The 26,488-nt window shown below is 36.1% G+C and overlaps 1 protein-coding gene across 9 annotated transcripts in view; it reads left to right on the top strand.

Moving 5' to 3' along the window:
* The window catches only part of CLOCK (clock circadian regulator), a 144,962-nt gene that overhangs the window by 34,691 nt on the left and 83,783 nt on the right, over window positions 1-26,488 (top strand). For 5 of the 9 annotated variants that reach the window (XR_016393289.1, XR_016393288.1, XM_022563942.3 and 2 more), the window contains exons 3-4: window positions 12,109-12,195; window positions 18,605-18,746. The gene's annotated coding sequence lies outside the window, so the exon portion shown is untranslated. Of the gene's footprint in view, window positions 1-11,281; window positions 11,486-12,108; window positions 12,196-18,604; window positions 18,747-26,488 lie in introns of all 9 variants that reach the window. The other 4 variants (XM_089911940.1, XM_089911941.1, XM_089911939.1 and 1 more) reach the window with 4 other exon arrangements.

Below are 26,488 nucleotides of genomic sequence, written 5' to 3'. Positions count from 1 at the left end.
TTGCCATCTCTGTTTGAAAAGACTGGTTGGTGATTCTTTGTACATAGATGGAGTGTCTTGTCTGCTGGCAAGTTTAGGTTTAGAGCCTAAGAGCAGGGAACCTATTGCTGTTTTCAGGAGCTTTCCGGTTGTCATATTGACATGAGCTCTGTGGACACTAACATCCATCTAGTTTCTTTCTGAGCAGTTTGCTAAATTTCTGCTAGATTTCTTTAGAAAAGAGTGGTGCAGTTTTGGGCCTAGGTGTGATGCTGGCCTTGCTTAGCCAGGGAAGGGGTGCAGAGAAAGGAGACAGGTAAAGCTTTTTCCTAGGTCACTTGTATTCAGCCTCTGTATCTGCTAACTCTAGAGGCTATAGTCTCAGGACAGTTGACTCAGAACTCCACTGTAGTCCCTTTATGTGAATTTTGCATGTGCTTAACCTGTTAATACACTTGGATCTGCTTTCTGCTCTCCAGAAGTCTACTGTATCATTTCATCTCTTCATAACTTCCTTCTCCATTGTTTTGTTTTATAGATCTTACTTTTTGTTCTTCTGTGCTGTCTTACCAGTAGGCTTTCCAAAGGGAAGAGAGGCAAAACTGAGTGTTTGTCATCATTATCTCTTTCATTCTTCAGGTTTTCTTGAAAGAAAGAAAGAAAGAAAGAAAAGAATGAAAGAAATTGTCACTTCACCCCTAAGTAATTCTATGTTTCTTTAAAAAATAAGGATATTTTCTTACATAAACTCAGTATCATTACTACATCTAACCAAATTAACCATAATTTCTTAATATCATATAATGCCTAGTCCTTATTCAGATTTTTTTCAATTGTTTCAAAAATACTTTTTGATATTGTCTGAATCAGGATTCAAATGAGGTGCTAACAATTGGTTGTAATGTTTCGAGTCCTTTTTTTTTTTTTTTTTTTTTTTTTTTGCGGTACGCGGGCCTCTCACCATTGCGGCCTCTCCCGTTGCGGAGCACAGGCTCCAGACGCGCAGGCCCAGCGGCCGTGGCACACAGACCCAGTCGCTACGCGGCACGTGGGATCCTCCCAGACCGGGGCACGAACCCGCGTCCCCTGCATCGGCAGGCAGACTCCCAACCACTGCGCCACCAGAGAAGCCCTTGAGTCCTTTTTTTTTTTTAAGAGTACAATTTATTTGGAAGAAGAGTGTTATCAGTTTGTAGATCACCTTTGATAGAAAATGTTTGCCACAACTATGTATTACACAGTAATGCTCCAATTTCTTAACAATGAAAAATCTTCCTCAAATAACACGTACTTTGTTGTAATGGAAAACATATACAACAGTATACAGATTAGAATAATCTACCGATCACCCAGCTTTAATAACTATCAACTCAGAACCTGTCTTGTTTCGTCCATACCCTCACCCATGTACCCTCTCCTAAAGCTATTTGAAGCATATTCCACATATAATTCATTGTAAATATTTCTAAATGTAAATGTAAATATTTCTGAAACTAAAGGCTCTGAGGCTTTTTAAAATTTAGGACAGTTGACAACGCCCCACCCCCTTTTCCCTCCATGTTGAAGAAACTAGGTCAGTTGTTCTGTATAATATTTCACATTCTAGATTTATCTGATTGCTTCTTCCTGATGTCATTTTACTTATTCCTTTTCTGTATTAATTTAAACTGAAAGTTTGATCTAAAGCAGTGTTTCTCAACTTTTTTTTTCTTTTTTTTTTCTTACTCCTTTAAAGGCCCTTTTTAGACATTTTTTTTTCCTTTATTGTCTGCTCTCTGAAACCCAAGAATAGATACAGCACTGTGCTTTGGAGGGCAAGAAACCATTTTAATATACTACTATTGAAGATATTTTTCACCCCCGGGTGTGACATTGCTACTGTTAAGAATATACAATATAAAGATTTGATAGATTCCAGCGTGACTCTTTTACACAAGAACATTTTATAAGTAGTACTATATACTACATATTTCATTACGTTGGGAGGTACATAATGTCTGTCTCACTTTTGGAGATGGTAAGATTGATCAGTTGCACTCATTTGGTGACAGCACGATCTGTTGTGCAATTCACTATCACTTTTTCTCCTCATGGCTTTAAAATCCATTGATGATTGTTGCCCATCTATTTATGTAATTTCTTTTTGTTCTTATTAGCTAAAATTCTTTGAAGGACTACCCCTCACCAATTAGGTCTCTTTGGTTACCTTGAAATATAGTTTGATAGGACAGACAAGAAAAATGCTTTATCAATTACCTTTTACTTACCAATTTTTTTTTTTTTTTTTTGTGGTACGCGGGCCTCTCACTGCCGTGGCCTCTCCCGTCGCGGAGCACAGGCTCCGGACGCGCAGGCCCAGCGGCCGTGGCTCACGGGCCCAGCCGCTCCGCGGCATGTGGGATCCTCCCGGACTGGGGCACGAACCCGCGTCCCCTGCATCGGCAGGCGGACTCCCAACCACTGCGCCACCCGGGAAGCCCTACTTACCAATTTTTGATTAACCCTTTGTATACCATCAATATCCATTGGATTTAATTATAGACTTTTCGATTTTTTAAGCATTCCAACTATTTATAAGAACTAGTATTTCATGATTATTATTCTTTGAGGTCTCCTAAAGAACAAAACAAAATGTACTTTAAAAAAATTGAATAAATCTCTATCTTTCATTAATTATATTCTTTTACCTTTAAACATTGTGTGTTTCAATATTTTAAGATTTGTTTTATCATGACTCACCAGTTATTGCTATCTTTCCTTAAAAGATAACATGAAAGTAGAAGAATAATGGAATCGTGTAGAAGGGTGATAGAATATGGAAAAGTTTGTCGCTATCGCATCATTTTTTTCAGTCTGATTTTTATATTGCCCAAGTTATTGCATCATCTTTCAAGAAGTTATTAAAGAAGCCTGGAGACACTGTTTTTGTAGGCTGCTTTTAGTTTTCATTGAACACAGTTGAGAATTTAGAAACTTTCATTTCTGCCCATAATGGCAAAGAGAAGAAAAATCACAGCAGAAGATGTTTCACATCTCTTCGACAAATCAGCTGCTGAGTGCAAAGAGAAATTGTAGCACTCCAGGCTCTACACTTGCATTATCCAATAGAAATATAATGTGAACCACAAATGAAGCCACATGCATTGTTTAAAATTTACCTTAAAAAAGTAAGCAAAGAAAATGGTGTCATTGAGTCTGAAGTCAGGGAGCCCAATTCCTCCAGCTTCGTTTTTCTTTCTCAAGATTGCTTTGGCTATTTGGGGTCTTTTGTGTCTCCATAAAAATTAAAAAAGTTTTTTGTTCTAGTTCTGTGAAAAATTGCTGATTTGATAGGGATTGCATTGAATCTGTAGATTGCCTTGGGTAGTATAATCATTTTGACAATGTTGATTCTTCCAATCCAAGAACATGGTATATCTTTCCATCTGTTTGAGTCCTTTGATTTCATCAGCGTCTTATACTTTTCAGAGTACAGGTCTTTTGTCTCCTTAGGTAGGTTTATTTGTAGGTATTTTATTCTTTTTGGTGTGATTGTAAATGGGATTGTTTCTTGCATTTCTCTTTCTGATCTTTCGTTGTTAGTGTATAGAAATACAACGGATTTCTATGTATTAATTTTGTAACCTGCAGCTTTACCAAATTCATTGATGAGCTCTAGTAGTCTTTTTTGTAGCATCTTCAGGATTTTCTATGTACAAACAGTGACAGTTTAACTTCTTCTTTTCCAGTTTGGATTCCTTCTATTTCTTCTTTGCTTGCCATAGCTAGGACTTCCATCTGCAAACAGTGTCAGTCATATGCAAACAGTGACAGTTTAACTTCTTCTTTTCCAGTTTGGATTCCTTCTATTTCTTCTTTGCTTGCCATAGCTAGGACTTCCAAAACTATGTTGAATAAAAGTGGCAAGAGAGGACATCCTTGTCTTGTTTCTGATCTTAGAGGGAATGCTTTTAACTTTTCACCATTGGGTATGAGGTTAGCTGTAGGTTTGTTGTATATGGCCTTTATTATGTTGAGGTATGTTCCCCCTATGCCCACTTTCTGGAGAGTTTTTGTCATAAATGGGTGTTGAATTTTGTCAAAAGTTTTTCCTGCATCTAGTGAGATCATATGGTTTTTATTCTTCAGTTTGTTGATGTGGTGTATCACATTGATTGATTTGTGGATATTGAAAAATCCTTGCTTCCCTGGTATAAATCCCACTTGATCATGGTGTATGATCCTTCTACTGTATTGCTGGATTCAGATTGCTAGTACTTTGTTGAGGATTCTTGCGTCTATGTCCATCAGTGATACTGGCCTGTAATTTCCTTTTTTTGTGGTGTCTTTGTCTGGTTTTGGTATCAGGGTGATGGTGGCCTCATAGAGTAAGTTTGAGAATTTTCCTTCCTCTGCAATTTTTTTGGAACAGTTTCAGAAGGATAGGTGTTAGCTCTTCTGTAAATGTTTGATAGAATTCACCCGTGAAGCCATCTGGTCCTGGACTTCCGTTTGTTGGGAGTTTTTACTCACAGTTTCAGTTTCAGTACTTGTGGTTGGTCTGTCCATTTTTTCTATTTCTTCCTGGTTCAGTCTTGGGAGATTGTACCTTCTAAGAATTTGTCATTTCTTCCAGGTTGTTTGTTTTATTGGCATACAGTTGCTTGTAGTAGTCTCTTATGATTCTTCTTATTTCTGTGGTGTTAGGTGTAACTTCTCCTTTTTCATTTCTAATTTTATTGATTTCAGTCCTCTCCCTTTTTTTCCTTAATGATTCTAGCCAAAGGTTTATCAATTTTGTTTATCTTTTCAAAGAATCAGCTTTTAGTTTTATTGAACTTTGCTATGTTTTCTTTGTCTCTGTTTCATTTATTTCTGCTCTGGTCTGTATGATTTCTTTCCTTCTACTAACTTTAGGTTTTGCTTGTTCTTTCTTTATTTGCTCTAGATGTAAAGTTAGGTTGTTTATTTTAGATTTTTCTTGTTTCCTGGGGTAAGATTATATTGCTCTAAACTTCCCTCTTAGAACTGCTTTTGCTGCATTGCATAGGTTTTGGATCATTGTGCTTTCATTTTCATTTGTCTCTAGCTATTTTTTGATTTCTTCAGTAATCCATTGGTTGTTTAGTAGCATATTGTTTAGCCTCCATGTGTTTGTATTTTTTACAGTTTATACTACAAAGCCATAGTCATCAAAACAGTATGGTACTGGCACAAAAATAGAAATATAGATCAATGGAACAGGATAGAAAGCCCAGAAATAAACCCATGCACCTCTGGTCAATTAATCTCTGACAGAGAAGGCAAGACTATACAATAGAGGCAAGACAGTCTCTTCAATAAATGGTGCTGGGAAAACTGGACAGCTGCATGTAAAAAAAATGAAATTAGAACATTCTCTAATACCATACACAAAAATAAACTCAAAATGGATTAAAGACCTAAATGTGAGACTGGACACTATAAAACTCTTAGAGGAAAACATAGGCAGAACACTCTCTGACATAAATCACAGCAATATCTTTTTCAGTCCATCTCCCAGAGTAATGGAAATAAAAACAAACAAATGGGACCTAATTAAACTCAAAAGCTTTTGCACCATGAAGAAAACCATAAACAAAACAAAAAGATAACCCACAGAATGGGAGAAAATATTTGCAAATGGTGTGACTCACAAGGGATTAGTTTCCAAAGTTTACAAACAGGTTTTGCAGCTCAATATCAAAAAAAAACAATGCAGTCAAAAAATGGGCAGAAGACCTAAATAGACATTTCTCCATAGAAGACATACAGATGGCCAGGAGGCACATGAAAAGATGTTCAGCATTGTTAATTATTAGAGAAATGCACATCCAAACTACAATGAGACATCATCTCACACCAGTCAAAATGGCTATCATCAAAAAATTCACAAACAGAAAATGCTGGAGACTGTGTGGAGAGAAGGGAGCCCTCCTACACTGTTGGTGGGAATGTAAATTGGTGCAGCCGCTATTTAGGACAGTATGGCAGTTCCTTAAGAAACTAAAAATAGAGCTACCATATGATCATGGAATCCCACTCCTGGGCATAATACTTGGAGGAAAACATGGTCTGAAAGGATACATGTACCCCAGTGTTCATTGCAATGCTGTTTACAGTAGCCAAGACATGGAAGCAACCTAAGTGTCCATCAACAGACAAATGGATAAAGAAGAAGTGATACATATATATAATGGAATATTATTCAGCCATTAAAAAGAATGAAATAATGATATTTGCAGCAACATGGATGGACCTAGAGATGGTTGTACTGAGTGAAGTAAGTCAGAGAAAGAGAAATATTGTGTGATATTGTTTATATGTGGAATCTAAAAAAAAATTATACAAATGAACTTATTTACAAAATAGGAACAGACTCACAGACTTAGAGAATGAACTTATGGTTACCAGGGGGGAAGTGGCGGGGGAGGGATAGTTGGGGAATTTGGAATTGACATGTACACACTGCTATATTTAAAATGGATAACCAACAAGGACCTACTGTGTAGCACAAGGAACTCTGCTCAATATTCTGTAACAACCTAATTGGGAAAAAAATTTGAAAAAGAATAGATGCATATATATGTATAACTGAGTCACTTTGTTGTATACCTGAAACTAATACAACATTGTTAATCAACTATACTCCAATATAAAATAAAAAGTTAAAAAAAAAAGAAAATGGTGTCATTGAGGAAAGCAAGAAATTCATTTTAGGAATTCACACTTTGGGGGACAGACTTTGATGGATTGCTTCTGTCTCTTCTTTGGCCCCAGTCAGATAAATTCTCTCCCTTCTTCATCTCCTCTGCATTCACCCCAAAGAGGCCATGTTTCTCATGGCTCTGCCTAGCTCGTTGGTAGCTCAGTAACGTACTACCTTGGGTTTGCTTTGTCTCCTTATATGTCTTTCTTCCCTTTCACTTATTCACATCCAGGCATTGAACCCTCCCTTTCCAAAGTGTCAGTTTGTCCCTATGCCTCAGGCTACCTTTTTGAGGTGAAATAGTGGCTTCCAGACTTCTTTGACCACAGCCTATAGTAAGAAATATGTTTTATGTTGTGACCCAGTACCCACACACTCAATAAACACATACCTGAAACAACAGTTTCAGGAAATAACCTAACCATTACTAGGTGTCCTGTACTTTGACTTTTTTTTCTATTTCGTTTCATTTAAAAAAATGCTTGTTATACCCCCTGTATTGCTGGACCGAAGTGTAGGAACGTTTATAATTTTGTTAATATATTGATATATTGTCCTCCATAAGTCAGCACCTATTTCTACTCCCACCAGCAGTGCATGAGAGTAATGCCAAAACTGATACTATAAATGCTTTGAAAATTCTGCCTTTAGAGTATGTGACTCATCAATGTCCTCAAACTTGTTCCACTCCTGTCTTGCCTGGGGATAGAGTATCTTGTGCATTAACTCAGCTCCTTTTTCAGTAGTAGTGGGAGAGCGAAAAAGAAGACTGTGGGTTAGTTGAACACTTTAGGATTCCATCCTGATTTATTTATAATGTTTTGATTGTATCTCTTTGGATAGCTTTTTTGTGGTTGTTCTAGGTACTTTATGTATAGGTAACTTATTATAGTCTACTGGTTAACTCCCTTTACCCACCCCCTCCATTTCTAATTTTCTCTCTATATATTGAGAACCGTATCACACAGTGTTAATAATTTCTGCTTAAATCATCAAAAATAATATAGAAGACTTAGGAGAAGGAAAAGGCTATTGTATTTACCCATATTCTTCCTCTTTCCAGTTTTTCTCTCCTGATTTTCCAATATTCCTTCTTTTATCATTTCCTTTCTGTTAGAAGAACTTCCTATAGTCATTCCTTTTTTTAAGGCAGGTCTACTGATGACACACTCTCTTAGTTTTCTGTCATTTGTGGATATTTTAATCTCCCTCTCTTTCCTGAAGGATATTTTGTCTGGATATAGAATTCTGGGTTGGCAGTTCCTTTCTTTCAATACTTGAAGAATGCTTCTGGGCATCAAAAATATGAATAGATATTGAAATTCAGAATGTTTATTATGACCATAATGGTCTAAGTGTTAACAGAAAAACTTTTTTTGGAATTATAATTACTACGAGTATACCATAAATGTATTATTGATTTTATTATTAAACAATTACTAGATGTAAATGTATCTTTTCAGAGGGGACTTTTCTTTTCATGGAATTTATGTATCCATAGATGAATATTATGTATATGTTAGAATGAGACTGGTTTCAGTGGAAATTAATAGTAAAAAGAAAAGATGTTGGGTCACTAATAAGTGTGAAGTTTACAAAACACTTATGCTTTTGTTAAGTATATCATTTATAGTAGGATTTACAGTATATTCCTGCTAAACTAATCTATATGTAATATGTCCATATAGGAATGAAAAACAAGCAGAGAAATGCATGGAATGTGACAGTGTAAAGACTTGTCCCAGTTTTTTAAAAAATATGGATTTACTGTGTGCAGTATTCTTTTCATAAAAGTTAATAAAAATGTTTCTCCATAAGTGTTCAAGAAAATATAAAACACTAACTTAACTTTGATATGTGTTACGTTTACTTGAAGATATGATGTTAACTGAAGTAAGGGATCTTTTCAACTGTTTGAAATCATGTAAAATATCTTCACATCACAGACACAAGACACAGGTGATTGATGGAATGTACTAATTTCTTTCTCATTTCTCTGAGAATGGTGAAAGTACAGATGTTGAGTTCTAATTTAAGATGCTTCCCAGATCTTGAGTTCTAAATAATTCCATACAAATTATGTAAGGAGTCTGGCCACAAGCTTGTAACCTGGATGAACTAAGTTCTAGCTGTCTTCAATATTTATCATCACTGTTTTCGTTGGATTCTCTCAGATGAGCTTCTTAATCAGAAGGTTGTTTTTATTCTCACATCCTGAAGTTTTAACAGTGCATTGGGGCCAGGCCAGAATATCTGCTTTTTAATGTCATGTATTGTTCTTAACAGAGGTGTATGGGACAGGGAAAAATAAGACCACCTTGGATATATGGTACTTCCATTAGAGGATACTCCCTTGATATCAATATTTAAAATTATTCCTTTGGTGTTCTGGATGTTTCTACAGGGAAATGCATTGTAGTGAATTTTAGATGTGTAAGAGATACATCTTTCTCTTGTGAACTGTAAGAAGGAAGATACAAAATACACTGTAGGAAAGGAGAAAGCAGTATGATGCTCTGACCTTGATATTAGTTCTAGTAGCTGGTTGGTAATTATAGACATGAAGGATTTGGAAATTGATTCCCTAAAACCATCTGGTCCCTAATGTGAAGACTACTGGATTAAGGTGTAATCTTTCTTCACTAGGTTATAGCCTTGAATCCTCTACTGTGTAATATTCATCTGCTTTTTATCGTTATAACTGTTTTGAGTCCCTTAAGGACCTTCATCATTGTGGGCTGATTACCGGTACTTTGCTGTGCTCTCTTTTCTCTTTTTCATTCTTCATGAGTGTGTTCCTCAGTGGAACAGATTTTTTTTTTTTAATTAAGTTATACTTGACATACAACATTAGTTTCAGGTATACAACATGGTGATGAGATATTTTTATATGTTATGAAATAATCAGAACAAGTCCACTCACCTTCTGTCACTATACAAAGTTGTTACTGTATTACTGACTGTATTCCCATTACTTCCCCTTGACTTAGTTTATAGCTGGAAGTTTTATACCACTTAATCCCCTTCACCTGTTTCATCCATCATCCTCTTCTCCCAGCAGTTTGTGCTCTCTGAGTCTGTTTCTGTTTTGTTTCGTTTGTTTATTTTTCTTGTTTTTTGGATTCCACATATGAGTGAAATAATTCAGTATTGGTATTATTATTTTTTTTAACATCTTATTTGGAGTATAATTGCTCCACAATGGTGCGTTAGTTTCTGCCCCATAACAAAGTGAATCAGCTATACGTGTACATATATCCCCACGTCCCCTCCCTCCTGCGTCTCCCTCCCACCCTCCCCATCCCACCCCTCTAGGTGGTCACAAAGCACCGAGCTGATCTCCCTGTGCCATGCGGCTGCTTCCCACTAGCTATTTATTTTACATTTGGTAGTGTATATATGTCCATGCCACTCTCTCACTTCGTCCCAGCTTACCCTTCCGACTCCCTGTGTCCTCAGGTCTATTCTCTACATCTGCGTCTTTATTCCTGTCCTGCCCCTAGGTTCTTCAGAACCATTTTTTTTCTTTTTGTCTGACTTATTTCACTTAGCATGATATCCTCAAGGTCCATCCACATTGTTGTAAATGGCGGGATTTAATTCTTTTTTATGGTAGAGTATGATTTGTGTGTGTGTGTGTGTTGTGTATACACCACATCTTTGTTATCTGTTTATCTATTGAAGGACGCTTAGGTTGCTTCTGTATCTTGGGTATTGTAAATAATGCTGCAGTGAACATAGGGATACATACATCTTTTCAAATTAGTGTTTTTGTGTTCTTTGGATAAATACCCAGAAGTGGAATTGCTGGATCATATTGTAGTTCTATTTTCAGTTTTTGGAGGAACCTCTATACTGTTTTCCATAATGGCTGCACCAATTTACATTCCCACCAAGAGTGCATGAGGGTTCCCTTTTTTAGTGGAGCAGCTTTTTATTCTTTCTCTTCCTCCTTCTTTAACATGTATATATATTTTTTATTCACAATCCACTCCCCTCAGGTTTTAATTTTCCTCTATGCATCAGATTTTGTCTGTATGGTTGTTGAATTTTCATTCATTCAAAAAACTTAGGATATGTTACAAAAACATAATTGCCAGTTGTATTTCAATGACTGAAACTCCATGACGGCAGGAATTTGGTGTGTTTTTCCCCTAATCATTGGATATGTAGAACCTATCATGAAGTAAGTGAATGAATGAGCATGAAACAAAATTTCCAGCTCTTTCTCTAACAGAGAAATAACCAAATTAATGTTGTAAAGTCTTTTGTTTTTGTTAATTAATCTTTAAAATAGTACTTTTCTGATTTAATGGTAATTAAAATGCTTTTAATATTGTGGTAAGTATCATTAACATTTCTGATAATTTTAATTGTTAATAAAAATTAATGACCATGATTGGGCTATTTCATAAAACCGTACTGGAAATAAAGGCTTATAAAAGCACCTACCTCATAGGGATGTTGTGAGGATTGAATTAGTTAATACGTGTAAAGCACTTAGAACTGGACTTCACCCATAGTAAAATGCTTGGCAACTATTAATTTGTAACTGAGAATGGTGCTGAAACTGACTTCTTCCCCATCATTTTGCAGGAGGGCCCCTGATGGTCAGTTGATCAATTCATCCATTCATAGGGAGGCTGGCAGTTTTCCCTCAGGCCTTTGCAAAAGCCCCCTGAAAGGATCATCCTCCACAGGACTTTGACTCACCTTCCTTCCCAGGAGTCAACCTCTAAGACCCTTGAGGCTAGGGGACTGGGAAGAGCTTCAGAATGGCTAATATATTGCAGTCAAGTGGTGAGAGTTTAAAATGGTCTCTGCCTGTTAGCCCTGTGTGACTGAGTGATGCAGGGCAAGTTGCTTCACTTCTTACTTTCCTCCCTTGCCCATCTCATCTCAGAGAATGACTTTCTCATCCCTTTTCTTACACTGAGCAGCCATACTAGATTTCTTTTACTTGCACACAAACGCCATATCCTCTCCTACATCTGGCCCTTTGAACATGCCATTCCCTTCTAATGAAACTTGTTCTTTCTCTCCCCTCCCCTCTTGCTTTATTTGGTCAGACCCTACTCATGCTTGCATTAATTGCCTCTTTTTTAGGAAACCTTTCCTAACTAGTTCCCACTAGCCTGGTTTGTATCTCTGCCATGCTTTCCCTTCACATCATCATGATTCTTAAAGCCTTTCATCCCATTTGGAGTTGCCCTACAGACTGAGCTCCCGGAGGAATTGATGGAATCTGACATGTTCATTGCTGCATCCCCTATTCCTGGCACATAGGAAGCCCCAATTAATGCTGTATATGTGGATGGGAAAAAATACTGGCGGTATTGTTACTTAGAATTTGGTTAACATTATTTCCACAGCTGCCCTTGTTTTACAGATTTTGTTTTTTGTTTTTTGTTTTTCCTGTAAAGCTGCTGAAACTTAGAAGCTGATTTTGTCACAGTGTAAGATGCCTTTGGAAAATTCTGCATTCCTCTTAGATGAATCTTTACAACTTGGTGAGTTTCACTAGATATATTCAATCTTCATTTTGAGCTCAGAAGTATGCCTTCTCTTTTTTTCTTTTTTCTGTTTTCCCTTTCCTTTTCCTTTTCCTTTTCCTCCCCTCCCCTCCCCCCCTTCCCTTCCCCTCCCCTTTCCTTTCCTTGTTCCCTCCCTCCCTCCCTCCCTTCTTTCCTTCCTTCCTTCCTTTTCTGTCTTAATTATTGGGTACAGTGTGGTTTACAGTCTCCTGGCAAGGCACATAGGACAGAGTATTATAAAAATATTTAGGACATGATCGGCTACCTTCTTTGATAGTTTTTATTTATCTTTAGATTTTTTATTCTTCAGAGGAATGAAACATTATTTATTGGTAAGATAATTGACATCCAGATGTATTTTCTTTCAGCAATTCTTGAAATTTTTCAAAGTTACTACCTGAAAGTAAGAATTATAACTTGTCTTTTTTTGAGAGAAAGGTGATTTGCAAATGACTGAAAAGTAGAATAAGAATTATTTCCTGTCAGGTTTTAGGTTTAGAGATAAAGAAGCAGTTGACTGAGGTACAGAAGGGCCAGTCACCTACTGCATGTCTGCCTTACAAGCAAGTCTCTCCATCAGGGGTCTGCACACCACCAAATCCAGCTTGCTGCCTGTTTTTTTATGACCTGTGAACTAATAATAGTGTTTACATTTTTAAATGGTTGGGGGAAAAAAAATCCTGGAAGCAGAATACTATTTTATGATATGTGAAAATTATATGAAATTCAGGTTTTAGTGTCTGTGAATAAAGCTTTATTGGAATACAGCCACTCTTATTTTTTACATATTGTGTATGGCTGTTTTCAAGCTATAGTGGCAGAGTTAGGTAGTTGCATCAGAGATGTTAGGGCCCAGAAAGCCAAAAATATTTACTTTGTGACCCTTTACAGAATAAGTTAGCTGACCCCTTCTCTACCTGGGTAGAGAAGTATCTCTAGATTGAGTGCAAAGTAAGAGATGAGTGGGGGAAAATTAGAGGGAGGTAAGAGTTGATACCAACTCTCAGTGACTGACTTACACTTTTTTCGTGTCCTGGAAAGCATAATCCATATTCTCATTAGACTGACCTGTGTTACTGTTTTAAAATAGAAAATAAGAAGTTGATTGTCCTATTACTTTTCTTCTAAAAGGAATGGACATTTGTAGAAAGAAAATTAGTATAGTACTCTGTTTTTTACCATGTTTTAGTGTTACCATAATAACTTAAGCAGACTATCCTCTAAATCATGAAGGATTAAAAGGAGCAGGTATCAAGCACACTAAAATAGTAGCTCATAATGCTTTGCTTGGCGATGCCCTCACAGGAAACAGCAGTGATAAAAATTAAGCCATAAATGAAAGTTCAACTAAGTTATGTTATTTAGGGTTGGTAAATTTCGTGCCAGCCACTGTGGTCATACGATTAACCCAAATTAATAGAAAATCGGTGTAAAATGTGTTAAAGAATAATAAAAAATAAAGTTAAGTTCTAGCTAAGCCTTAGAAAGCTATAGCTATTTAAAAATGAACTGCAAAAGTGACTTTAACGGTTACTGATCACATGACAGCTAAGACCCCAAATGGGACTAGATAGCCCACTATGCTTAGCCCTACATGCAAATAATTATCATAACAAAATTATTTGCCGGAGTACTACTAGCAATAGCTTAAAACTCAAGGGACTTGATGGTGCTTCATTCCCCTCTAGAGGAGTGTGTTCTCTCTATAATCGATAAACCTCACCAACATTTGCTAATTCAGTCTGTATACCGCCATCTTCAGCAAACCCTGGAAAGGAATAACAGTAAGCATAATTATTATACATAAAAACATTAGGTCAAGGTGTAACTTACGGGATGGGAAAAAATGGGCTACATTTTCTATTTCAAGAACATATTTCTTATTATACAAAAGTTTTGATGAAGGTAAAAACCAAAGGAGAATTTAGTAGTAAATTAAGAACAGAGTGCTTAGTTGAGTCAGGCCGTGAAGCATGCACACTCGGCCCATCACCCTTCTCAAGTATTAATAACTCTTATAACTTCTTAGCAAGTACCAAACATATGAGAGGAGATAAAGTCGTAACAAGGGAAGCATACTGGAAAGTGTGCTTGGATAAATCAAAGTATAGCTTAAACAAAAGCACCTAGTTTACACTCAGGAGATTTCAAAGTGTATGGATACTTTGAACTAAATCTAGCCCAAGCCTCCCACAAATTCAACTATTATAAGCAGATTGAATAAATCATTCACCCAATATTTAAAGTATAGGAGATAGAAATTAAAAGCTTTTTGGCACTATAGAGAAAGTATTGTAAGGGCATGAGGCAAGAAGCATTACAAGTAATAAAAAGTAAAGCTTCCCCCTTTTGCCTTTTGTATAATGATTTAACTGAAATTTTTAACAAAGAGAACTTAAGTTAAATACCCCAAAGCCAGACGAGCTACTTAAGTACAGTTTATTAGAACAAACTCATCTGTGTGGCAAACTTGTGAGAAGATTTATAAGTAGAGGTATAACGAGCCTGTTGATAGCTGGTTGTCCAGGAAAAGGATCTTAGTTCAACTTTAAAAACTATTCAAAAAATCATAAATTTTAATGTATTTTTAAATACTAATCTAAAAAGTTGCAGCTTTTTAGAAACAGGATACAACCTTATCTAGAGAGTAAAAATAACACCATAGTTGGCTTAAAAGCAGCCATCAGTTAAGGAAGCGTTCAAGTTCAACAACACATTTACCTTAATACCACCAATAAGTAAATCAACTCCTAGTTTAATACTGGACTAATCAATTAATAGAAGCAATAATGTTAATATGAGTAACAAGAAATATTTGTCCTTGCATAAGCTTATATAAGTAATAGATATCACTGGTAGTTAACAACAAATAAACCTAAGTCAATGTTAGATTATTTATTAAAATTACTGTTAACCTGACACAGGTATGCACCTAAGGAAAGATTAAAAAGAGTAAAAGGAAATCGGCAAATACAAATCTTGCCTGTTTACAAAAAACATCACCTCTAGCGTAACTACTATTACAGGCACTGCTTGCCCAGTGACATCTGTCACATGGCCACGGTATCCTGACCATGCAAAGGTAGTATAATCATTTGTTCTCTGAATAAGGACTTGTATGAATGGCCACATGAGGGTTTTACTGTCTTTTACTTTTAATCAGTGAAATTGACAAAATAAGATAAGAAGACCCTATGGAGCTTTAATAACCGCCCGCCCCCCCCAAAAAAGGAACTAAACCATCAAGGGATAACAAAACTTTTATATGGGTTAACAGTTTTGATTGGGGTGACCTCGGAGAACAAAAAAGCCTCTGAATGATTAAAACTTAGACCGACTAGTCAAAATATCTTCACTTATTGATCCAAAAAATTGATCAACGGAGCAAGTTATGCTAGGGATAATAGCACAATCCTATTCTGGAGTTCATGTCGACAGTAGGGTTTAGGACCTCGATGTTGGATCAGGACATCCCAATGGTGTAACCGCTATTAAAGTTAAGTTTGTTCAACAATTAAAGTCCTATGTGATATGAGTTCACACCAGAGTAACCCAGGTCAGTTTCTATCTATTACATATTTATCCCAGTACAAAAAGACAAGAGAAATAAGGTCTACTTTACAAAAGCACCTTAAAACTAATTAATGATATAATCTTAATTCATTAAAACACCCTGCCTGAGAACAGGGTTTGTTAGGGTGGCAGAGCCCAGTAATTATGTAAAACTTAAACATTTATTAGCTGTTCAACTCCTCTCCCTAACAAAATGTTTATAATTAACATTCTAACACTTATTGTCCCAATTCTTCTAGCTGTGGCATTCCTCACACTAATGAACGAAAAGTATTAGGTTATATACAACTTCAAAAAGGACCAAACTTCGTTGGACCATATGGCCTGTTACAGCCTATCGCCGACGAAGTTAAATTACTTATTAAAGAACCACTGCGACCAGCCACATCTTCTGTTTCCACATTTATTATCACATCCATTCTAAAAGTACCTAATAGTATATACCTTTTGTACAGTTTCTGGTTTTTTCTGTGTATGGAGATTACCTGTTATTTTTTTAAGTGAAAGTACTAGTACATTACTTGGAAACTAGTCGGTGACTGACTCAATGGAACAAAGCTAGTACGTACATTGGGGATGACGGTACATGTCCCTTTTGGAGTCAATGAGTAGATTGGAGGATACTCTTAAGGAGCTCTTCTGCAGTCTGACAGAGGCAAGTTAAGTTCTCTGTTAGGAGATTAAAGATCACGATTTCAGGATCTACCATTTTTGTTCCTCTAGAACATTTCATAGTTTTGTCTTTGGACACATTTTTCACGCTGCATCATAGTTGCTTCCTTTTCAAAATAGGAAAACATAATACTTTTCCTATCTGAAAGCAGGAATCTTAGGTTTACTAAATTATAAGTTTCTTAAGGGTAGGTACCATGACTGGTTTTTTTTTTTTTTTTTTTTTTGCTGTATGTGGGCCTCTCACTGCTGTGGCCTCTCCCATTGCGGAGCACAGGCTCCGGACGCGCAGGCTCATCGGCCACGGCTCATGGGCCCAGCCGCTCCGCGGCATGTAGAATCTTCCCAGACCGGGGCACGAACCCGTGTCCCCTGCATCGGCAGGTGGACTCTCAACCACTGCGCCACCAGGGAAGCCCTAAGTTGATTATATATTGTAATTTTTTGACATCTTGAGGGACAGGATTTCGAAACCACTAATCCACGAATTACCAATATCAAAGAAACCTAGAAACCTCCTCATTATAAAGCTTTAAAATGTATATATACTAAAGCCACTCTTGGATAGGAAGATTTTTGTATTCTCATCTTAGTCTTCTGAAACTTTTCCTAACTCTTCCATTGAATCTCTTTTTTTAATGAAACTTCCCTATATAGTTTGCTTAAGAACCCAAGTTTTAAAATCTTATCTTGCAGAGTACCTTGTAAGCATAAGACAGTTTAAAAGGTATTTAGCTGAAGGAAAACTTTCAGATTAAAGACGTCTAGGGAGATAAAATAGCTAATCCAATACATGACTCAGAACTGGACCCTGTACTAGAGGAGCCCTAAAGGACTTTATTTGCTCTCTTAAAAAAATAAACGTTAATATTGTATAATTGTTAAATTTCCTGAAGTTAGTAACTATCCTGTGGTTATTTAAGAGAATGTCTTTGTTCCCAGGCTGTACACATTTAAGTAATTGGGGGTAAAAGGACATGATATATGCAACTTACTCTCAAATGGTTCAGAAAATGTGTTTATCGGTATATAAAGAAAATGATGCACGTGTTAACAGTTGGCAAACTGGATAAATTATATGTAGAAGTTCTAATCCTAATATCATAGTTAAATATCTATTAGTACAACTTAGAACTTAAAAAAAACCTTAGGTATAGTTAATTAAATTTTCATCTATCCTATACTTTTCTTTAATGTTCACTTTGGCTTGTTTCATTAAAATCTATTAAGTTTTCCCTTAGCTCCATAAATATGCTTTGTTTGTTTTTAAAAGAGATCTGTTTTTATTGTCTTAAATATTTTGAAGGAAATTCAAGAGTAAGGATCTATTTTAGGGTTTTTCAAACTGGTATAAAGAATTGCAGACTTTTTTTGAACATTTACTTTGTGGTACACATTATTTTCTAAGCGCTTTACATTTAATAATTCATTATATTTCACAACAACCTTATGCTTACACCATGCCTTGATTTGCTTTTTTTTTTTTTTTTTTTTGCGGTACCCTGGCCTCTCACTGTTGTGGCCTCTCCCATTGCGGAGCACAGGCTCCGGATGTGCAGGCTCAGCGGCCATGGCTCATGGGCCCAGCCACTCTGCGGCATGTGGGATCTTCCCGGACTGGGGCACGAACCCGTGTCCCCTGCATCGGCAGGCAGACTCTCAACCACTGCGCCACCAGGGAAGCCCTGATTTGCTTTTTTCAAGTTTAGCTAAAACTGAGCTTAGATGCTAAGCCTCAGAAGCTTTGAATTTTCTTCTTTTTTTCCAAATACAAACTGTGGGAACTGGTGACCTGGAACTTAATATAGAAAATTGATTATATTTACATTAAGAAAAAAATATCATCTTAGAATTATCTAGTTTGTGAATATGAGATAGGTCTAACTTCAAGGTAAACTTTTGCCGTCATAATGTGGGAAGGATCCACATATCAAAACTGTCAGTAATTATCCAGGAAAAAGTAAATAATGACTTTAGTACCCAAGTAAGAGGCAGGTTGATGTAGAAACCTAGTTCTACTAGACTTCAATTTCACCAAGTAAAATAACCAAAAAATTAAAAATAAAATATCAAGAGACTGATATAGTATTGCTAACTTTTAATATGTTTTATATTGAATTAAAACATGCATATTATACAGTGCATAAATACTGAGTGTCATTTTGATGAAATTTTATGAAGTCAACACTCGTTTAACCAATACCAAGATCAAGATATAGAACATTTTCATCAATCCAGGAGCCTCCTTCATGCCCCCTGACAGTCATCACGCACTCCCAAAGGTAACTATTATTCTTGCTTGATTCACTATTCATTAGTATTGTCTATTTTTGAACTTCTTTTGGCTTTTTATGGTCAACATCTTGTTGATGTGTGTCATTCATATTGATTCATACAGCAGTAGCTCATCCTTTTTCATTGCTTTGTAATACTTCATTATATGTATATACCAAAATTATTCATCCATTGTACTGTTGATGAGCATTTGGTTTACTATCAGTTTTTGGCTGTTATGAACAATTCCACTGTGAACATTTTTGAACATTTCTTTTGGCACATATGTATGCATTTCTGTTGGATAAATATCCAGTGGTGAAAATGCTGGGTCAGGGTATTTGGCTGTTTAGCTTTTGTAGATGCTCCTAATGGTTGAATCAGTTTACACTTCCACCAACAGTGTACATGAATTCTTGTTGCTCTTCATCCTCAATAACACTTGAAATTATTAGTGTTTCAAATTAATAACTCTTCTGCAGTGTATGTAGTGAAATTTTATTGTAGTTTTGTTATTCCCTGATAACTTAAAAGGTTATCACATGTTTACATGCTTACTGACCCTTTGGATATCCTTTTCTGAGAAATGCCTGTTCATGTTATTTGTCCATTTTTCTATTGTGTTGTCTGTCTTACGGATTTGCAGAAGTTCTTTATTTCTAGGATAAGTTTTTGTTGGATTAGGTATTGAAGTTATCTCTTCTACTTCTTCACTCTTTCAGTAGTGTGTCTTAATTAAGATAATTTCTTAATTTTAATGAAGTCTATTTTATCAGAGTGTTCTTTTATGGTTAGTTTTGTGTGTTTTAAGGATTCTTTGTCTATCTCAAAGCCAAGAAGATACTGTGCTATGTTTTCCTCTATAAACTTGAGTGTTTTAACTTTCACATTTAGGTTTCTGCATGATGTGTGGTAGGATTCATGGTTTATTTTATTTTCCATTTGGAAATCCATTTGGTCCAGCATTATTTATTGAAAAGACTGTCCTTTCCTACTGTAATGCAGTAGTAGTGCCTTTGTTGTAATTCAGGTGACTTTATTTGTGGGTCTGTTTTTGGACTCTGTTTCTGTTCCATTGGTCTGTTGTTGTACCAGTGCCATACACTTTTAGTTATTATAGCTTTAAGTTCTCCAACTTTTGTACTTCAAAATTGCTTTGGTTCTTCTTGGTCCTTATGAATTTCAATAAAGATTTTACACTCAGCCTGTCAGCTTCCTAAATGAGTAAATAAATAACAAATCCCTGCTTAACATTAAGCAAGTTAAATATTATTTATTATTTCATATTATTATTGTCTAGTTTAATATTGAATCTGTAGGTCAATTTGGATATATTAAATATCTTTCCATATTGAGACTTTCAGTATGTTAAACACAGTATATCTCCATATATTTAGGTCTTTTAAAATTTCTCTCAGAAATATTTTGTGTATAGAGGCCTTAGACATCTTTTATTAACTTTTAAAGGTAATGATATTGTGGTGTGTGTTTTTTTTTTAAGTCCTTATAATTTGTACATTCGTACTAGAGTATTTACAGATGACATTGATATAGTTTTGGGGATTTGCTTCAAATAATACAAAGGAGGATGGGAAGGAATGGGGAAGGGGAAGAATAGATGAAACAAGATTGATCATGATTAGATAATTGTTGAAAATGGGTGATGAATATATGGGTTAATAATTATTCTTTTTTACTTTTGTGTATGTTTGAAATTTTCCTTAAAAATAGGTTCAAAAATATGTATAACAACTGAAGATTGAAACACAAATATATAAGAATTCAGAAGTTTATAATAATACTTAAAAAAAAACCCTCATTTTATTACTCTGAAAATCACTGGTAAATGAAAGAATCAACCATTTATTCTTCATTTTCTGTACAGATTTCATTCCAGGATAACCAAATAGTTAAGAGGGAAAGTTTACTGTTACAGAAAACTCATAGACAATAACAAATGCTGGGAGAATGATAGGATTAGAAATTCACCACAGTGCAATTTCTAATAGAATTATGATCTAGATAATGATCAGTCAATGACTACTAAAGACTTTAGGTGAAAGTCTGTTGAGAAATGGATATAATACAATGCATAGGCCAAAATGGAGTATGCCTCTCTCTGACTGATTAGAACTAAATACTCTCAATAGAATACTAAAAGCAGCTATCTAAAGACTTTGAAAGTTAATAATAGGCAAATCGAGGGCTTCCCTGGTGGCGCAGTGGTTGAGAGTCCGCCTGCCGATGCAGGGGACACGGGTTCGTGCCCCGGTCCTGGAAGATCCCACATGCCGCGGAGCGGCTGAGCCCGTGAGCCATGGCCACTGAGCCTGCGCGTCCGGAGCCTGTGCTCCGCAATGGGAGAGGCTGCAAGAGTGAGAGGCCCGCGTACCGCAAAAAAAAAAAAAAAAAAAATAGGCAAATCGAGAAAGGAAGTCATAACTTGAAGACTAGGCTGTATAATGGTGAATATACCTTTTCTTTCTTTTCATGACCCAGTTTTGACCAAATGGTGGGCTGAATTAGGGAACTGCACAGTGGATGCAGCAATTTAGAGAAACCCCTATTTCTAGCCAGACGACAAGGAAAAGGAGTACCCCTTTTTTCCCTCCCAAGCCTGCCCTGAGACCATCTCTGCCTATAAAGTTACATTGCCAGGTAGCACAAGCACTTTGAAACTCTGAGAGAAAACGATTTCTCTGGTCAGAGGATTTGGGAAAAAGGCCCCTGGAAACTGGAGCATGCTGGGGAAATCTCACAGAGAAGAGAGCTGATGTGAGAGGAGACCCACAAAGGTCCCACCTTACTTATGAGCTACACATGCATGTACAGACCCAAAGGAACACAGCAAAGACAGAGAACTGACCTACAATATAAACCACTGTTCAAATCCCAGACTTGCCTCTGAGCAGTGCATGCAGAGGATAAAGCCAAAAAACATAGCAAAGACTTTGAAAACTGAGCTGACAGTGGTACTGCCACGCTAGAATGCAATATATAACTTGTATAAACTTAAGCAAAAAAAATACCAAATTCTCCAGAAGTTGTTTATAAAATCTAGTTTCATAACCTAATATTCAGAATGCCTAGGATATAATCCAAAATTACTTGACATACAAAGAAACAGGAAAATCTGACTTTTTTAAGAGAAAAGACAATACATGCCAACCCTGAGATAATTCAGATGGTGGAATTATCAGAAAAAGACTTTAAAGCCGCTGTTATATTATATCCATGGCCCATGAGACAAAAGTGAACATTTTTGAAGTGAATAGAAAGATAGTTCTCCTCTGAAATAAAAACCATATAAAAGGATCAAGTGATAACATCAGAACTGAAAAGTACGATATATGCAATACAAATTTACTGCATGGGCTCAGTAGCAGACTTGAAGATATATCAATAGAAATCTCAAATCGTATCTTCTGTATCAAGGGTATGTCTCTGTTATGTAATACTTGTTAAGGTCAGGTTGTACCCTGTGAAGCCTGGTCATAGGCCTTCTGGCTGTGAATGAGCATGCCATATACATATCCTTTTTTATTCTTAATTACACTTACTTGCATGCTGCAAATAAAATGTGTCTGTATCAAGGGAGTTCCATCTCCCTTGATACTCCACAGATTCAGATAGGATCTTGGCCTGTGATTTTCTCAGACCTTGTCATTTCAGGTAAGGATCAAGCAGTGAATCAGTGTGTTAAAAAAAAATAATAGTCAACTAAGGAACTTAATATGCTCATGTATTTTTGTTCATTTGAAAACTTTGAAAGTACATAGGTATAGAAAAGTGGGAATGGACAGTATATATATAAATCATATATTGCAAAATCTTACAATTTAAACAGTGAATTTTATCTTAAATATAAATGTAGTTATAATAATTTTAGTGAAGAAAATATAGTTCTTGGTGGTAGTTCTCTGAATAATCTGTGGTTCAGAATGCATCTAAACATATTTGAACTAGTTTTCAGATGGTTGTGAACTTGCTTGACCTACTTGGCTGCACAAAAGCAGCCTGGCAGTTTACTCAAGTTTTAATAGGTCAAAACAACTGTCTTTTTTATAAAGTGATTACACTGCAAGAAGAGGAATATTCGTGGCCTTGAAAATTGACATTTTTTGGTTGTATTTTATATGGATCTGGTGGCCTCATCGATGAGGTGTATGTCAAAACATTGTCATTATATTTATATGTATTAATTGTAAGTTATTAAATATTTCATGAGCTGACCCTAAACCTATTTCGTAATACTACTTAATCAAACTTCTTAACAGGTCCCTGTAGATTTATAGCACTAATAAAATTCTGTACTTCTTTTGGGTTGATATAATTCACTCGCTTTTTCTGGAGATCCATCTCAGAAATTTACATACACTTGCCTTTTAAAAACAAAACATTCCAGATCAGGAAACTTGCTCAAGCCTCTTAGATAGCCTCATCCACCAGAGGACAGACAGCAGGAGCAAGAAGAACTACAATCCTGCAGCCTGTGGAACAAAAAGCACATATTCACAGAAAGATAGACAAGATGAAAAGGCAGATGGCTATGTACCAGATGAAGGAACAAGATAAAACCCCAGAAAAACAAACCAAATGAAGTGGAGGTAGGCAACCTTCCAGAAAAAGAACTCAGAATAATGATAGTGAAGACGATCCAGGACCTCGGAAAAAGAATGGAGGCAAAGATCGAGAAGATGCAAGAAATGTTTAACGAAGACCTAGAAGAATGAAAGAACAAACAAACTGAGATGAACAATACAGTAACTGAAATGAAAACTACACTAGAAGGAATCAATAGCAGAATAACTGGGGTAGAAGAACGGATAAGTGACCTGGAAGACAGAATGGTGGAATTCACTGCTGTGGAACAGAATAAAGAAAAGAAGAATGAAAAGAAATGAAGACAGCCTAAGAGACCTCTGGGACAACATTAAAAGCAACGACATTCACATTATAGGGGTCCCAGAAGGAGAAGAGAGAGAGAAAGGACCCGAGAAAATATTTGAAGAGATTATAGTTGAAACTTCCCTAACATGGGAAAGGAAATAGCCACCCAAGTCCAGGAAGTGCAGAGAGTCCCATACAGGATAAACCCAAGGAGAAACACGCTGAGACACATACTAATCAAGTTGGCAAAAATTAAAGACAAAAATTATTGAAAGCAGCAAGGGAAAAACAACAAATAACATACAAGGGAACTCCCATAGATTAACAGCTGATCTCTCAGCAGAAACTCTACAAGCCAGAAGGGAGTGGCATGACATATTTAAAGTGATGAAAGGGAAGAACTTACAACCAAGATTACCCGGCAAGGATCTCATTCAGATTTGATGGAGAAATCAAAAGCTTTACAGACAAGCAAAAGCTAAGAGAATTCAGCACCACCAAACCAGCTCTACAACAAATGCTAAGGAACTTCTCTAAGTAGGAAACACAAGAGAAGAAAAGGACCTACAAAAACAAACCCAAAACAATTAAGAAAATGGTCATAGGAACATACATATCAATAATTACCTTAAACGTGAATGGATTAAATGCTCCAACCAAAAGACACAGGCTTGCTGAATGGATACAAAAACAAGACCCATATATATGCTGTCTGCAAGAGACCCACTACAGAACTAGGGACACATACAGACTGAAAGTGAGGGAATGGAGAAAGATATTCCATTCAAATGGAAATCAGAAGAAAGCTGGAGTAGCAATACTCATATCAGATAAAATAGACTTTAAAGTAAAGAATGTTACAAGAGACAAGGAAGGACACTACATAATGATCAAGGGATCAGTCCAAGAAGAAGATATAACAATGATAAATATATATGCACCCAACATAGGAGCACCTCAATACATAAGGCAACTGCTAACAGCTATAAAAGAGGAAATTGACAGTAACACAATAATAGTGGGGGACTTTAAAACCTCACTTACACCAATGGACAGATCATCCAAACAAAAAAGTAATAAGGAAACACAAGCTTTAAATGACACAATAGACCAGATAGACTTAATTGATATTTATAGGACATGCCACCCAAAAACAGCATATTACGCTTTCTTCTCAAATGCACACAGAACATTCTCCAGGATAGATCACATCTTGGGTCACAAATCAAGCCTCAGTAAATTTAAGAAAATTGAAATTGTATCAAGCATCTTTTCTAACCACAACACTATGAGATTAGAAATCAATTATAGGGAAGAAAACGTAACAAACACAGACACATAGAGGCAAACAGTACGTTACTAAATAACCAAGAGATCACTGAAGAAATCAGAGGAAATCAAAAAATACCTAGAGACAAATGACAACGAAAACACGATGATCCAAAACCTATGGGATGCAGCAAAAGCAGTTCTAAGAGGAAAGTTTATAGCAATACAAACCTACCTCAAGAAACAAGAAAAATCTCAAATAAACAATCTGACTTTACACCTAAAGGAATTAGAGAAAGAAGGGAAAAAAACCCCCAAAGTTAGCAGAAGGAAAGAAATCATAAAGATCAGAGCAGAAATAAATGAAATAGAAACAAAGAAAGCAATAGCAAAGATCAATAAAACTAAAAGCTGTTTCTTTGAGAAGATAAACACAAATGATAAACCATTAGCCAGACTCATCAAGAAAAAGAGGGAGAGGGCTGAAGTTAATAAAATTAGACATGAAAAAGAAGTTACAACAGACACCGCAGAAATACAAAGCATCCTAAGAGACTATTACAAGCAATTCTATGCCAATAAAATGGACAACCTGGAAGAAATGGACAAATTCTTAGAAAGGTATAACCTTCCAAGACTGAACCAGGAAGAAATAGAAAATATGAACAGACCAATCACAAGTAATGAAATTGAAACTGTGATTAAAAATCTTCCAGCAAACAAAAGTCCAGGACCAGATGGCTTCACAGGTGAAATCTATCAAACATTTAGAGAAGAGCTAACACCCAGCCTTCTCAAACTCTTCCAAAAAATTGCAGAGGAAGGAACACTCCCGAACTCATTCAATGCGGCCACCATCACCCTGATACCAAAACCAGACAAAGATACAAAAAAAAAAAAGAAAATTACAGACCAATATCACTGATGAATACAGATGCAAAACTCCTCAAAAAATACTAGCAGACAGAATCCAACAACACATTAAAAGGATCATACACCATGATCAAGTGGGATTTATCCCAGGGATGCAAGGATTCTTCAATATATGCAAATCAATCAATGTGATACACCATATTAACAAATTGAAGAATAAAAACCATATGATCATCTCAATAGATGCAGAAAAAGCTTTTGACAAAACTCAAAAACCCATTTATGCTAAAAGCTCTCTAGAAAGTGGGCATAGAGAGAACCTACCTCAACATAATAAAGGCCATATACGACTAACCCACAGCAAATGTCATTCTCAATGGTGAAAAACTGAAAGCATTTCCTCTAAGATCAGGAACAAGACCAGGATGTCCACTCTCACCACTATTATTCAACATAGTTTTGGGAGTCCTAGCCATGCCAATTAGAGAAGAAAAATAAAAGGAATACAAATTGGAAAAGAAGTAACACTGTCACTGTTTGCAGATGACATGATACTATACATAGAGAATCCTAAAGATGCCACCCGAAGACTACTAGAGCTAATCAATAAATTTGGTAAAGTAGCAGGATACAAAATTAATGCACAGAAATCTCTTTCATTCCTGTACACTAATGATGAAAAATCTGAAAGAGAAGTTAAGGAAACACTTCCATTTAC

The sequence above is a fragment of the Delphinapterus leucas genome, chromosome 5 (assembly GCF_059928025.1).
Source record: "Delphinapterus leucas isolate spDelLeu-1000000601 "Yukka" chromosome 5, BTC_Dleu_Yukka2, whole genome shotgun sequence".
NCBI classification, from domain to species: domain Eukaryota; kingdom Metazoa; phylum Chordata; class Mammalia; order Artiodactyla; family Monodontidae; genus Delphinapterus; species Delphinapterus leucas.
The sequence above is the reverse complement of the archived record's forward strand: the minus strand, read 5'-3'. Positions and strand labels throughout refer to the sequence as shown.